This window comes from Toxotes jaculatrix, chromosome 12 (assembly GCF_017976425.1).
Source record: "Toxotes jaculatrix isolate fToxJac2 chromosome 12, fToxJac2.pri, whole genome shotgun sequence".
NCBI classification, from domain to species: Eukaryota; Metazoa; Chordata; class Actinopteri; family Toxotidae; genus Toxotes; species Toxotes jaculatrix.
The window spans coordinates 20,988,426-21,003,766 of record NC_054405.1 but is presented as its reverse complement, the minus strand read 5'-3'; positions in this window follow the sequence as shown (position 1 = coordinate 21,003,766).

Below are 15,341 nucleotides of genomic sequence, written 5' to 3'. Positions count from 1 at the left end.
AAGTAAAAGTACTTAATGCAGGGAAAGGCCCCTGTGAGTGTTAAGCAGTTTTCTCATTTGTTGCCCTTTCATATACATAGCACACAACCTAGAAATACTCAGTTTGCACAGAGTTTAAACTTTGCACGGAGCTGGCAGGATAAAGTCTGTTTAATGTCCAACTAATTCAGACAGTTGCGACATAGCAGATGTATTTATGTGTAAGCAGTATATCAATGTTATAATTGGTTGAGGTGGAGCTAATTTTTTATTGTTTTATGTAGGGTACAGACCTAATAGTACCCTATTACCCCACTAGAACACTGCACACCCAGGATCCAGGCATTCTTGTGGTTCTTGAGTCTCCAGATTCTTCTCTCATGGAACCATCTTTCACTTTGGATCCTGGAGGCAGACACTCTCCACATTTAAGAGTAGTCTTAAAACATTCCTTATTGATAAATTTTATAGTTGGGGCTGGCTCAGACTTGCCTTGAACCATCCCCTACTTATGCTGCTACAGGCCTAGACTACCGGGGGACTTCCCATGATGCACTGAAGTCCACATTACTAAACTGACTTCTTCTCTTTCCTGTAGTTATGTGCTCTCTTATCTCTTTCCTCTCTCCTACTGTCGCTTTCTGCAGGTATTTCTGCCTCCAGGGCTGTAGAGTCTGCATCTGTGATTTCAAATGACCTATTGCCCCAATATTTTACAATTATTAGTCTTATTAGTCTTCTTCTTCTTATTATTATTATTATTATTATTAAGTTTGACAGACTTTGTTCATCATCAGCTGTCGATCAGCTGATGTAAAAACTACTTCAAAATTCCACTGATTCACTGTGAAAAGTAAACAATCAAAATAGTATTAAAGCACCAACGTACGCAATGATGCCTACAGAAGGATGGTGTCATATATCTTATGTAGCAGCTTAAGTCTGAATTAATAAAAGTTGCCATTACAGTATCAGAAGGGGTTTTTTTTTTTGTTACAGTCTGCACAAGCTATTCTCATTTTTCAGCAGGGTTCTGGACAGAATAATGACCATGTGGAAACCCAGGGATGTCTGACTCATGTACCAGTGAGGGGTCTCTGCAGCCCTGTGTGTGATGAATGAGAAAAGGGTTTGAAACCATGGAGTGCTTGTATTATGAGAGCAGATGGACAAATGAACAAGGATAATAGTGGGAGTGAAAGGTGCATGACAGCCTTCCTGAAAGGGAAGAAACTCTTTGGCAACAGCATGTGGAAAAGACATGCAGCTTCAACAAAAGTTAAGCTTACTAAATTATTAACTCTGTATACTTGTCAAATTAGCCAAAGGCAAAGGGTAACAACAACACATGGAGTATTCAAGGCACGCCAAAAATGTCCATCTAGTCTTTGTCTGTTACTATTACCTTTGTGATAGTTTTTGGTCTTTTCTCAATATGCCTAAATTGAAACCTTTGGTCAACGTCTTTGGATTGACTGCCCAAATTACCAACATTTAAAGATTTTAATCACCACCAGATGGACTGTTGAAAAACCTTTGGGAGAAAAGTCCTTTACAGTGCCTGATATGGACACATCATTCTGGTCATAAAAGTGGAATCTGGGTCTGTGTCACCTCTGTTGAGCAGGCTCTTACGCATTCTTCTGTTTACTTTTTCCAGAGAGCAGGGAGCAGGGAGAGAGAGCAGGTATACACTTGCCAAATGACACTCTCCAATTATGGTGACATTCTGTGCGTGTGTACGTGTTTGTGCGCGCGCACGCATACATGTGTCTGCTCGCATACCTGTCCAACTGTGAACCTCAGGTCAAACACCAAACAGTGGACTAGTCAAAAGCTCCATTGAATGAAGTTCAGCTGTTTCTGGTAAAATAGCACAGGGTGTTAGAGGACCATGCTTAAGCATTTTTTGATGTCCGCCACCCAAAGCAAACAAGGCTCTCACAAACTATGGTCTGGGTGTATATTCAGTCACCTGTTGATAAGATAGGAACATGAGTCCCTGTGTGTGTGTGTGTGTGTGTGTGTGTGTGTGTGTGTGTGTGTGTGTGTGTGTGTGTGTGTGTGTGTGTGTGTGTGTGTGTGTGTGTGTGTGTGTGTGTGTGGAACAGAACTGTTCAAGTTTCCTTGGGGTGGAGATGATGATGATAATCTCAGTATGTTAAAGCAGGATCCTGCAGCTGACAAAGACCAAATAAAAAACAAACACAACTGCAAGATACACCCTGATGAAGTTTCTCTCTCATGTGCCAACCTGCTCGAGGAAGAAATGTACTGCACATGCAAGTCCAGTGTTTCAGTGACGGATAACTTTTTCTGAAAAAAATATTAGATTCTTTGTCCTTTGTGAATAAAAGCAGAAGTACACAGTGGCTTTGGTTTTGCTACTCATACAGGGAAATCTTTGTTTATTATTTACATGTGCCCATACAGACAACCAAACTGACCTTTAATTTTTCTAGCTTCCTACAGTTTATGCAGTGTCAATTAAAGGACAGATAAGTTCTCCGAAACAATAAAAAGCTGATTACAGGCTCCATCTTAGCCAACTGCCTTTGATCCATGTGCTTATTTTGATTACACTTTGCAGGCTAACTTGAGTTAGATACAACTGAAGAGCCTGTTTTCTGAAATCATACTGGATCACCCCAGACCGCCACAAGGAAATATTGATGTCTGTCACTGTATACATGAACAGACAATTTACAAACTCTCATTAATTAGTTGCACACAGCACAAACGAAATGTGTGCACCCTGGTGAAATCAAATGACAAATGTAATCTGAATTAGAGGACCAAACCTGCATTTGTGACACGCAACACAGAATCTTCACTGCAAGAATAGACATGTCTATTTTCTGATCATTTGTTTCATTGAATACAATTGTACATATTTATTTTGTTTAAATTCAGTTTACTGTCATTGCTGCATTGTGACTCAGTTGCAAGCGGGGATTGTTTGACAAGTCTTTTTGAAAGCCTCCTATTCAAGGAAGCTCAGATAGCAAGATTTAAAAGCCAGCCGTCAAAAGTCCAACAAGAAGCTGAATTGTTGGAAATAAAACCAAGAAAACAAAGAAGACGTAGGCATTGACACAGTGAAGAGGATAAAAGGAATTTGCTAATATCTTGTATTTAGAAGGTTATGTCCAACACCTGCTTCTCAGATCAGTATCAGATGTCTGAGAAGCATTCCTATGCCTTCCTGAAATCATTTAGTAATGCCAGGGATGAAGACTGTATTACTAGATGGTCATTATGTAGCTTTGATGGGAAGATGGGTTAAAACAAAAACATCGTCTCACCCAGTCTGGTGCAATTCATCATAAAGTCATAACACATGTACAACACTTAAACAACTGTAAAACAGTATGACCTTTTGGACTGTTTACATAAAGACCCCACACAGCATGGAGCCTGCTGCATCATTTTCAGTCAGTAAAGGGACTGATACAAAGCAATATCTGTGTTGCTTTTGGTTCACAGGCTGACTGCCCCAGACATGGCTACAGCATATTTTACTAATGAGTCTGAAATGTATTTCAGTCTCAGATATCCACAGAAAAGAAAAACAAAACCTCACTGTGCAAGTGATATTAAAGTTAACTATGTGTAGCTAAATGCCAATCATACATTCCATTCTCAACAAAGTCCAGAGTTCAGCAACTTTTGACAACATTTCTGCTTCACATCCTGCAGCACAGATTAAGTTCAGTCATATGGGAGAGATCAAAAACTCCTCAAGATTTGTGATTTCATTCTATTTCACCATTTTCATCACTGGACATGATTCAGTGCAGGCCCCTTACTGACCCTTGCACGTGCGCACACAGACGCAAAGTCGCACACACGTGTGAAAACAGGGTTATTTTTCCACCCATAACGCTCAATTTGTCTTCCACTCTGGACGTGGAGAACGTCAGTGTAGCACTGACAGGTCTCTGGAGGGGGCATGCAGATGCACACGTGTATGTTACGCACACACGTTTGCGTGCATGTTCAGCTAACCAGCAACTGTCAAACAACAGCAGGTCACACTCAGAACATGCTGGGGGTGTTATATATCTCATCTGACTGTTTAGCCTGCTGCCAGTGTGACCCAGACCTGGATAATTGGCTGCCAATGGATGGATCTCATGTTGCAAATTAACAGTACATAAAAATGAATATATTTTTTTTTATTAGCAGAAAGAAATACACTACAAATTAAGATATCCACTGATGACATGGTGTTGTATAGCTCACTCCGTAGAGCAGGCGCCCCACGAACTGAGGCTATACCCTCCAACCCTTTGCTGTGTCATTCCCCATCTCTCTCTCCAACTATCGTATCTAAATAAAGGCATAGAAAAAACATTTCAAAGAGCAATCTGTTCACCCTTCATTCACATGAAAAAAAAATAACATTTATGGGTGGGGTGTAGGAGTCAGATGTTCACTTTTAGAAAACAACAAGCTTATTGTAAAGTAACAAAAACTGGAAAGTGGTTTGGACAAACGGCTCTCAAAAGCCCGTTCAAAGAAAGTACTTCGAGCAGATTGTTATTTTGTACCATAATCTTCACAGACAACACTGAACTCTGTGGCCAGCACTTGCTGGCTAACAAAGCGCATACACGGGAAGAGGAAAGGGCTTGTCCGACTTGCATCATTCCACATGGGAATTACTTTTGCTCTTTCTGGTAAAATTCCATTTTGTTGAAACACTTTAATCACTTAACGTTATCCATTTTAGAAAGTACTAAAGGCGAGTTTTGAAACTCTGCAGCGTTTCAGCTGTCAGACCTGATCAAACCATAAACTTTGCATTATGCTTTGCACACAACTGTAAGCTGTGTGCATTGTTATACTGTACCTCCACTGATTACATTTCATTCAGCTTTTTACTGTTTATGGATGAAGATCCTTGTGAAGTTGTCATCACATACCTCATAAGCCAATAATCTATTCATGGGCTTTTTAATGTGCTGGATAGCCTATGCTGTCTGAATGTGTTTCTTATAACCTAAGCGACTTTGGACTGTTCAGAGTTCAACCCAGAGTATGTGAGAGGGCATGCACTATCATCAGAGAGGGATGATATCTGATATCTGATATCCATTTTGTATGCTTACAGCCTGAAGAAAGACTGATTGTATTTTATTTACTGTAAAAGAATAGGATATACACACACAATGATTTATAGCTCCATAAACAACCATTTTGGACATAACATAAACTAAACAAGACAGACTACGTCCTGCATCATGGGAACTTGTAGAACACGCTGAGCACAGGCTAAAAATCATGTATGTTCCTTGTATGTTGTATGAGTGTGTGGTTAGGTGTCAGAGGGTCAGGTCCATTTATAACATCCAAAGTTAAAATCAGAAGTGTATTGTATGAACCAGGCTTGTGTTTAGGCACGAGGACCTCGTGCAGAACTCCGAACTGTTAAGTCACACCTACTTCAAAGACCTCTGTAAGCTCCAAAGGCTTAACGTTTAACTGGAGAGTCTTTTGTAAACATCCATAAACAGTGAAAAGGTTAAGGCCACAGCGTGATGTAAGCAGTGGAGAAAGCAACTAATGATGGCATGACCATACACACACACATCAAAACCAGCACCGCTACCCCAAACTAGGCAGAAAAAGCATGTGTCATGGTGGTATTATCAAATAAATAAATAAATGATTAATTTAAACAAGGGCTAGTTGTGCAACTAATGACTCAGTGAAATGGGACAGTTTGAGAGTGAAGGTGACAAAATATACTTTTATACCTTTGCACTTTATAACTGTAAAAGTCCAAATGTTTTTTTGAGAAATATAGAACCCCCCCCACCACAGACTCTCTCTGAATGCTGGCCACATGACTTGCTGAGTAGTTTAACACAGCCTGTCCTCAGCATTCACCCACCTTAAAATCCCACTCAGGATCAGTTTAAGCTGTAATTACATCCCCAGGCCCCAGACTCAGACCCCACCCCCAGTGTTGACCCATAAGTCAACTGCCTTTTAACTTTCCAGGCTTGAGTTATAGTCAAATATCTGTCTCCCTCTCAAAAGGAGTCTCAACTCCTTCCTCGGAGCTTTACAACACCTCCAACAGATCCAGTACATCACGTGTAATGTGCAAAAAAGAGATCAGTGTATTTGTTCTAAAATTGTTTTCCAGAATCTGAACACTTACACACACACAAACCAGAAACCACTGCATTTTTTCATAGTCACTGAAGTCTATGCTGTGTCTCATCCAGCCAGCTCTCATTTCTTTTTTGTCTTCTATTTTTGGCCCAGAGTTTAATTTTAGAAACCCACCAGGAAACAGAATAAATAGTGATCCCCAAATAATAGAAGTAGTCATCTTCCTCTATGCCAGTGTATGTTCAAACATACATTTCTATCTTGCTTGCACACACATAATGTAGCACTAAAAGCATCACAGACAGTAATTTGGGAATTTAAGATTCAGTGTACACCAGACCAGTCTTACAGACAAAGAGAGGAAATGCTGTCTCAGGGCGGGGGATTGACACAGAGGACTTTTTACTTAACACAGACCAGAGTGAGGAAGTGCCACTTATCTTATCCACAGTAAGTTCAACCACCTTTCCCTCAACTTGAAACAACTTGCATCTGCATTACTAAAAGAGGAGAAGAATTTTTTTCCATCCTGGCACCACTGTTTTTGTTGTCAATAAATGTCCCTTTGTTTAAAACAAATCACCAGTCGCTAAGTGGAAATATTTCATCCTAATCCAAGCCACACACACACACACACACATTCAAAGCTTTGACAGTATTTCAGAGGCTGTGTTAACCTCTGGTTCTTTCTTTTCACCAAGTATTTATCATGTGTCTGTAACAACATTAATATAATTTCTTATTCTCTTCAGAATGTGAGTCAGACAGTACACAGACCCATTGACCTAATACACTCTCCTCCATCAGTGAATGAACTTATTGAGGTTTCTGCTCATCTATCAAATTACTAAGGCCAGTTTATGTGGTCAATCAGTCTGAATTTGCAGCCAACAGACTGAAAAATAAATTCCTCCTGAGCTGCTGTTTCTGGAATATTACTCTGTCTGCAGACAAAATAATCAGACATCAAACAGGCATCGCCAGTGATGTCATTGCAGAGATGCACACACACACATACACACACCATAATGTACAACCCTCCCCTTGTCTTTTGTGACTTGTCCTCTTTCTCAGTTTTTCCAGCATCCTGTGTACTTGACAGTTTTGTTGAGAGGTTTAAAGATAAGGAATTCACAATTAATCCCCATCGTCAGTGTTGGGTTTGTGATAAAAGTGATGGATTGACAGCTCTTGGGGTTTCTCCAAAGGACTGGTTTGAAATGTCTGGCATGTTCTGAACATCCAAACTGGGTCCTCTGCAAAATTTGGAGAGCAGAGTCAACTTACACCCACAACCATGCGTCTCAGTACTGTTTTCCACCCTTATCTCATGCTTTGTAATTAACAAGAAATCTGGTTAAAAGCCTTGCACTTTCAATAATCACCTATGAAGTGTAACAACTGATTGCATGTAGCATCAGGAAGTTCCTGGCCTCAGGCACTCCCTGATATTACAGGTTATTATGTGGTGTAAGTTATGGCAGTGACAACACTTTTCCACAGTTAAAAGTGTCTTAACTAAGCAAATATTTAACAACAATACTCCTTAAAGTTTGTACTTTGGCATAATCCAGATGTAAATGTATTCTTTCCCTTATGCTTACATTTTTGTATTCAACAGCATAACATACATATTGGCCAGTGCTCTTTAACACACTACCTTCACCTTTTTCATCACTGCACCTTGTGACTGTCAGTCAAACTCTGGTGATGTGCCAGCTGGCTACTGGCCAACACCCTGCACACCACCTCCTCTGCTGTGATGACAGACATGTGCATATTTCCAGGACTGTGTTTAGAGAAGCACTGACAGAGGGTGCAAGCTTATTTTTCCTGTGGAGGGTAGATGTTCTGTGATGCGGCATGAATCAGATCACTGGCAGCCGACATGGAGCACCTAACGGGTGACCGCTGTGTTTTTATTATTTTTCAAATCATTCATACTTTCCTACTGTTCTGGATTTTCTACTGACCTGAAAGTGTGAAATTAACTGAACATCAAAGAAAGTTTATTTAGTTTCTAACGTCATCAGTGTATCAGTTACTCATAATATACTTTTTAATAATGTACATTACTACGTGAAGAAATGAAGGCATTAATCATCAAACATTTCTATGTAAGCATATTATACTTGAATTCACTTAACACATGAAAAGTGCTGATGATAATTGTGTAGCTTGAGGTGTGTATTAAGGAGTTATTGAGTCTGTGTTGACAGGCAGATTGGCAGATGATGTCTCCATAACAGATTGGAAACACGACTGAGTCACAGCTTCCATCAGACGGGTTACAAGCCTTTTTTTAAGAGCTGGATGCTGGCTTGTGCACAGGAGCAAGTTTCCAGCAAGTTCCCAGCATGACAGACAGGGACCTCAAACTGTAAAACCCAGATGGAAGAACAATGTGATAGTTGAGTGTCTGATAAAAACATCTGTTTAGGCACAACATACTGGCTCCAATTTTTTTTCATAAAAATTTTCACATGCAAAAATATTTGTTTTTTGTAGTTAACTCCTTACTAACTACTTTTAGGAAGTAAATGCTGTATATCAACATAACAAACTGCTGAAATGTAATACATGAGCAGCAAAATCCTCATCAGCACATGGAAAGAAGCAGCTTACAAGTCTATGTCTTATCTTAATATTATTAAATATTGTTAATTTCAACACAACGATTGACTTCCAATCTATTTTTGATGTCACAAATGTTGTGCATAATTGTACATAAATGTGTTAAACTCAGATTTAAGGTGAGCACAGAGAAACTTTTCTCCTTCATGACATGGATGTGAAAACTCAGCACATACAGTACATCATTCTGCACAATGAGGCTCAAACGTCCAAGTGAAGCAACAATAAGTAAAACACATTTCACAAACCGTGTGGTTTCATTTGTGGCCAGCGGGGGGGATATCTACTCTGTACTGAATAACCTCTCAAACTGCGAGGCATCCAAGCGTCAAATGTGATGAAAACCACACCATTGTGGTGGCTCCCTGCTAATATCCCGGAATATCTTCTGTGACTTTCTTGGAGTTTTTCTTACTTTCTCGCGGATCGGTTGGGCAGTTGCCTACTACTTTCCTCATGCCTGTTTCCTGTTGTCTACGGTAAAGTGTCTGTAGTCGTAGTTGGAAGTTAGGCTCCCATTGAACACAACTGTGGGTTGTTATGTAAGGAGGAGGGCACACAAGGCCAGAACAGACTGGCCCAGGGCAGATTTCAAATGCTGGGCCCACTTAATCACTCTGGAGGATGAAGTCGAAGGGGGAGCCATAAGTCTGTACCTGGAGAACGACCAAAGCATGTGGCCAGGTCTGATGTTATATTCTCAGTTTTCAGATCATTGAGTTAAGTATTCAAACTGAATACTTAAGTCAATGATCAGAAAAAGCAAAGTTATACAAAGATGGTAAGAATATCAACAAAGAAATTGTGGGGAAAGAGACAAACGAGTTTTAAATGACTAACAGACTGTGTAAAGCTCATCCTGAGTTTTACACAGTTTGAATAATTTAGTGAAAGGTGTTTCTCAATGTAAGCACTAATCTACTAAGCTCCAAAACACCAGCTCTGATTTAACTGTGTCCACAAATTACTTTTAAATGAGTCATAAATGACAATTCTAAAGACTCTAGATGATTAACTTAAAGTTTTTCAAATGTAATTTTCCATTGAAGTAAGTGTGAAAATGTGAAATTGGGTGAACTGACCCTTTTACAGTTATTATAATGATATATGTAATAATAACATTTTTTGGTATTAATCCATGTTGAAACATGGATTCAAAATGACGTGATCAAACCACAGTTCATTTAGTTTGTTTAGCTTAGTTTAGCAAGACCGTAAACTGGGGGCACAGTCAATCTGGATCTCTCCAGAGGTAACAAATTTCCTCTATTAGCCCCTCTAAAACTTGCAGATAAACATTTTATAGCTTGTTTATTTAATCTGTACAAAAAAACAAAAATAAAGTGTAATAATAACATAATTTGCTGTTTTATGGGGGGTTTCCATTCACAGGGTGCATGCCCTGCACGGGGGCAGAAAAGCCATTGGCACTGTAGCTTAAATATGGACTGATTTCAGAAAAAAAAAAACACTAACTTGATGCAAATAAGTAAAACAAAAAAAAAATTTTTTTTGAGGTGAAATTGTACATGGTATGCATCCTTGCAATTCCAAACTTGTTTTTTTTCCCCTAAAATGTCAGACTTTTGTTTAAATGTCTAATAAACTTTTAACCAGTACAATACAAAGTTATATCATCCCTGTTTGAGGTTTGACATCATACCAGCTCTGACCAAACACAGAAAATGACAGACCATTTATGAGCTTTACAAGGAAACTCGCACATGCCAGAAATCATACTCCATCCATGTCACACGTGGTTTTGTTGTTGGTAGTGCAGCTACGCTCATGACATTTTTGCCCAGTGAGGTTATGTGACAGCGGAGGTAAAGCATATATGAAGGGTTCAGGGTTTATTTACTGTGCAAACAGAGCTTTCTCATTACTACAACATGTTTTCACTGTTTGATGCAGTGAGCGCTGCGCCACACACAAAGTAAACAGATGTGGCATGCACACACACACACATGCAACACAGTAAGTCTGCTGTTTTTCCTTAATTGACCTGCTTACTGCTTTTATTGTGTTCTTGAAAACTTTTATTTTGTTTATTGCTTGGAACAGAAATTTTTCTATTCTCTGTTTGTGCCCATGACTGTTTCTTTTCTTCCTTAATCAAACTGTTATGAAACTTGTTATGAAACTAATATGTAATAGAAGGTGTCACACTGACCGACCAAGGCTGTCCAAGGGTGACTTTAAAACAGAGAGGTAGACTCACTGTCATAAACCTAAACACACACAGACACCTGCAGGTTAAATTTCATGCCTGAGCCAGTCCCCTCTCAAACACAAACCTGAGAGGATTTATGTTTGGCAACGGTAGGAGAGAGCGAGAAGGCGTTGGAATGCTAATGGAGTGTCACTGAGTTCAAATGACAGACTGAGAGAAGTGAAAGAAGTGAACGAAATGGATAGGAACTTCAGGATTTCTATTGTCTCTGAGACACTAGGGACTCACCCCATCCAAGTGTGTGTTTGTGTGAGTGTACGAGCATGAGTGTGGTAGCATGTGTTTCTGAACTTAAAGTTTTATTATTTGAATGGCAATCAATGGCACTGTAGGCAGTGTCACAATCACTTAATCACTCCCCATAATTTATTTTTACACCCCACAAGAGCAGCATCAATTTTTTTTTTTTTTTTTTTGCAAACTCAAATCCAACTTAAACCAAATGAGAAGCAATTAAGAGTCAAACTGGGAAGTGGCAGAGTGAGGTGCTGAGCATAGTGACCTGAAAAGCCCTGACTTTGTAAAGTTGCAATTCCCGTACAAACACCAAAGCTCTGGAGCAAATTAAAGAAAATATACAGTCTGTGTTTGATAATAATGGTGTTCTTGCCAAAATTATCATCACTTTTTATGTGGCTTACACAAGAATGTCATGTGTTAACTGTGAATTTTGCTCCCAGCTGAAATTCAGAGCCTATCAATCAGTGCTGCCGTTGGCTTTGCAAGAATTAAGAATTCCATATTTTACAAGAAATTATCCAGACCAACAGTGGTTTTGGGAAAGCTCTTTGACAGAAATCAACCATGCAGCCAAACTGATAATGACTCTTTCCAGCATTGTTCTGTATCTGTGAAGGGTCAGACAACTTTCTCCTTAGGGGGATTATTGGGCACTGCAAAGCTTATGCAACATCTTGCTTTTCAATTTCAATTAGAAATGGCATTTTTTTTTCCTGTTAGTTGATGCATTGGGCTTTTGTATCCCTGTTGTCCCTTCTTCCTCTGTATGACTCTTCTCCCACTGGATCCCACTGTGCAATGTTATGCAAGACAAGGGAGCAACATAAACACGTCAGTTCCAGAGAACCAGGACAGGACATAGCAGGCCATCTGAGATTCTCTGACTGCTGCATCCTCTCGTTACCATTACTCACAGGCTTTTAAAAATGAAACAGAAAGAAAGGAACCATTAGTACTTCTACTGTCAGTCCATTCACATGCAGATCACAGATCTAATATTCCCAATCCTAATTGACACCAAGACTGGATCGGGTATCGGCTATGATGTGATTGATTAAGTTTATTTGAGGTCATTCAAACTATATGTGACCCTCACACTGCTGTCAAAGTTATAACCAGCTCATTTACACATTTTTTTTTCCTGTTAGTTGATGCACTGGGCTTTTGTATCCCTGTTGTCCCTTCTTCCCCTCTATGACTCTTCTCCCACTGGATCCCACTGTGCAATGTTATGCAAGACAAGGGAGCAACATAAACACGTCAGTTCCAGAGAACCAGGACAGGACATAGCAGGCCATCTGAGATTCTCTGACCGCTGCATCCTCTCGTTACCATTACTCACAGGCTTTTAAAAATGAAACAGAAAGAACATTCAAACTATATGTGACCCTTAGACTGCTGTCAAAGTTATAACCAGCTCATTTACACTCAAAATTCAGTCATAATCTAAGAGATCTCAGTGTAAGCTCTTTCCATTCTCCACTGACTTTGTTTTGTCCCCACAAGTGATTAAAGGTAATTTGTAGTGGTGTGCCCGATTCATCGATTCATAGATTAATCGTGATGCGACACTTGACGATCCAGAATCGATTCATAAATGTTCAAAAATCGATTATTTTAATAACGGAAGGAAAGTGCAGCGGTCGGAACTAAAAAAAAGTAGCGCGTGCCCCCCGGACATATTATGGGGCCCTATGATTTCCGCGATCACTGAATCGCGGCATTGGCCGACTAAAACGGAATCTATTTTTAACGCGGAATATCGCGGAATTTGACATAATTTGAGTGCAATGCTGTTTTCGCGTGGAAGAGGAACGCGTGTCTGGGGAACACTGCACGGAGGGAAGCAAATCTGGGTGGCACAACAAGCCCCTTCCACAGACTAAGCCCGCTCCCCTTCAAAACAATGTAAGCATGGCGAAGCGGCTGTCTACGGCTCTGTGTTCGTCGGCGAAAAAACTGCGAAACTCGACGCGAACTGCTCGGCTCTGTACTGAGGGGTTAGCGCCGAGTGTTGCATATTCTGTCAACACTCCGTTGACTGGAAACGTAAGAATACGCGCAGTGACCACATAGTGTCCAAAATCCATATGAGAAACAATCTGGCTGACGTGCACATACAATAAGATTTAAAAGGATTACTTTCTGGACATGTAAATCAAGATAAAAGATTGTAATAGAAGTGGAAATATTGTCAATTTCCTTTCCCTATTTTTTTCTTTTCTTTTTTAACAAATATTTTTTTCATGTACATGTTAATAATAAAATAATCAAATCAGAATCATGTCAGTACAGCCACACAATATATATATTTTAGTATTATTATTATTGTTTTGAATTGAATTGTTATGAATGGATATGTAAAAATATACATTATTTTACAAGTAACTACAGAGTGAGAAAAGAAACATTCTATGTGGGGAAAAAAAAGATTAATCGAGATGCATCGATAATCGGGGAATCATCGAATCATAGCACTTTGAATCGTAATCGAATCGTGAGGTGACTTAGATGGCACACCCCTAGTAATTTGCTGTTTACTCCAGTAAAATCACTCAATTTCCAAATAACGGACAAACCTTATCATACAGGGCAGCGGACAATCAATAACTTTGCAAGTGTATTGAATGTGTGTGTTTATGTGTTTCACTGAATTTACATGTGTGCACAGGCCAAGAGGATGCATTCATGCATGCATAAGTGTCATCCCATCATTTTAACACTTTTCTCTAGGGGCATTTTCATTATTCTGATCAAAGGAGTCAGAGGCTAACCTAACACTAAAGCCAAACACATTTGGCTTCCACCCCCATCGCCTATGGGGAGAGACATTACAGCCAAGACTATCAGAGGAATGTTGGTATCGTAAAATGGAAAATAAATATATCGAAGTATAAAAACAACACGAGACAGACCATCATTGATTTATGATCTGGTTCTGTTATTGTGGCTCCACAGTTGGTTGTGCTTTTACACACATTGCCTCTCAGGGAATCCATAGTGTAATTTCGTCTCACTCTGATGAGGGGTATTAGGGTGAACATTCACATAATACAGCTAAAGTCAATATCATACAGAAGTATTAAATGTGGCATTTTCCTGCTTCCTTTAAAAAGAAAATCTAGTCTCAAATACAGACTAGGATAACATTTGACCCACTTCTAATAGTTTACCGCTATTTCTCCCTCTAAATAAACTTGTCATACTTGGTCACCAGATACCATAATAATACGTTAAATATCACCCTCACTGTAACTCAGTATAGTGTCATCTAAACCCCCTTTACATCCCCAGTCTGATCCCCATAACAGAGCAGTAACTCAGCAGGTCAGCAGTATTCTTGGACAAGATATGAAAGCAACAATCTTAAGACGAGGGGGTCATCAAAGCAGGGATTTCACAGAGCAGAGAGTTATGAGGTTTGGGTGGGAGGGAAGGCCGGGCTTCCAGCTGCAGGCAGCTGTAGATCAGTCTGACAACAAGATTTGACCTGCATGTCACAGGTAGACAGACAGGCAGACAGACAGAGGAAACACTAAAATCTCTAGCTGCCTGGTTGTTTGACAGAGACACTGAAAATTCCCACCGGCATTATTATGGTGGAGCTCTCCTTATATGACCTTCAAACCTTGACCCAGCTCACAAATGCTAAGCCAAAACGGGGTAGGGATTTGGTTTGGGGATTTTAGTGTTGATTTAATTTACTTTTCATATTTTTCATATTATGGACTACTTGTATTCTTAATATTAATTTAAATGCATTTTAATTTAAATGTATGCTGTTTTCGCAAGAATAAAGAATTCAAACAAAACAGCAAAAAGGCAAAACAGCAGAGAACCAGAGGAGTGTTTCAGAAAAACATTTGCATCCTGAAGTATGTTTTAGAATAATAGAATGATTTAATGCTACACGGTCACCACACTGACTTTAGCAGATGTTTTGTCTGTCTGATCAAACTTTCCCTGCACCATGTGTGATGTCTGCCAGAAAAGACAGAGACAAAAGTGAGTTACAGTTTGGTATTCAACATGCTGAAACAGGATATTAAAAAGCTGATGTTACCGTGAGTCACTTACTGTATGACTGTGTCAGCTTTTTTTTTTTCACTTTTTACACAATTAAAACTGG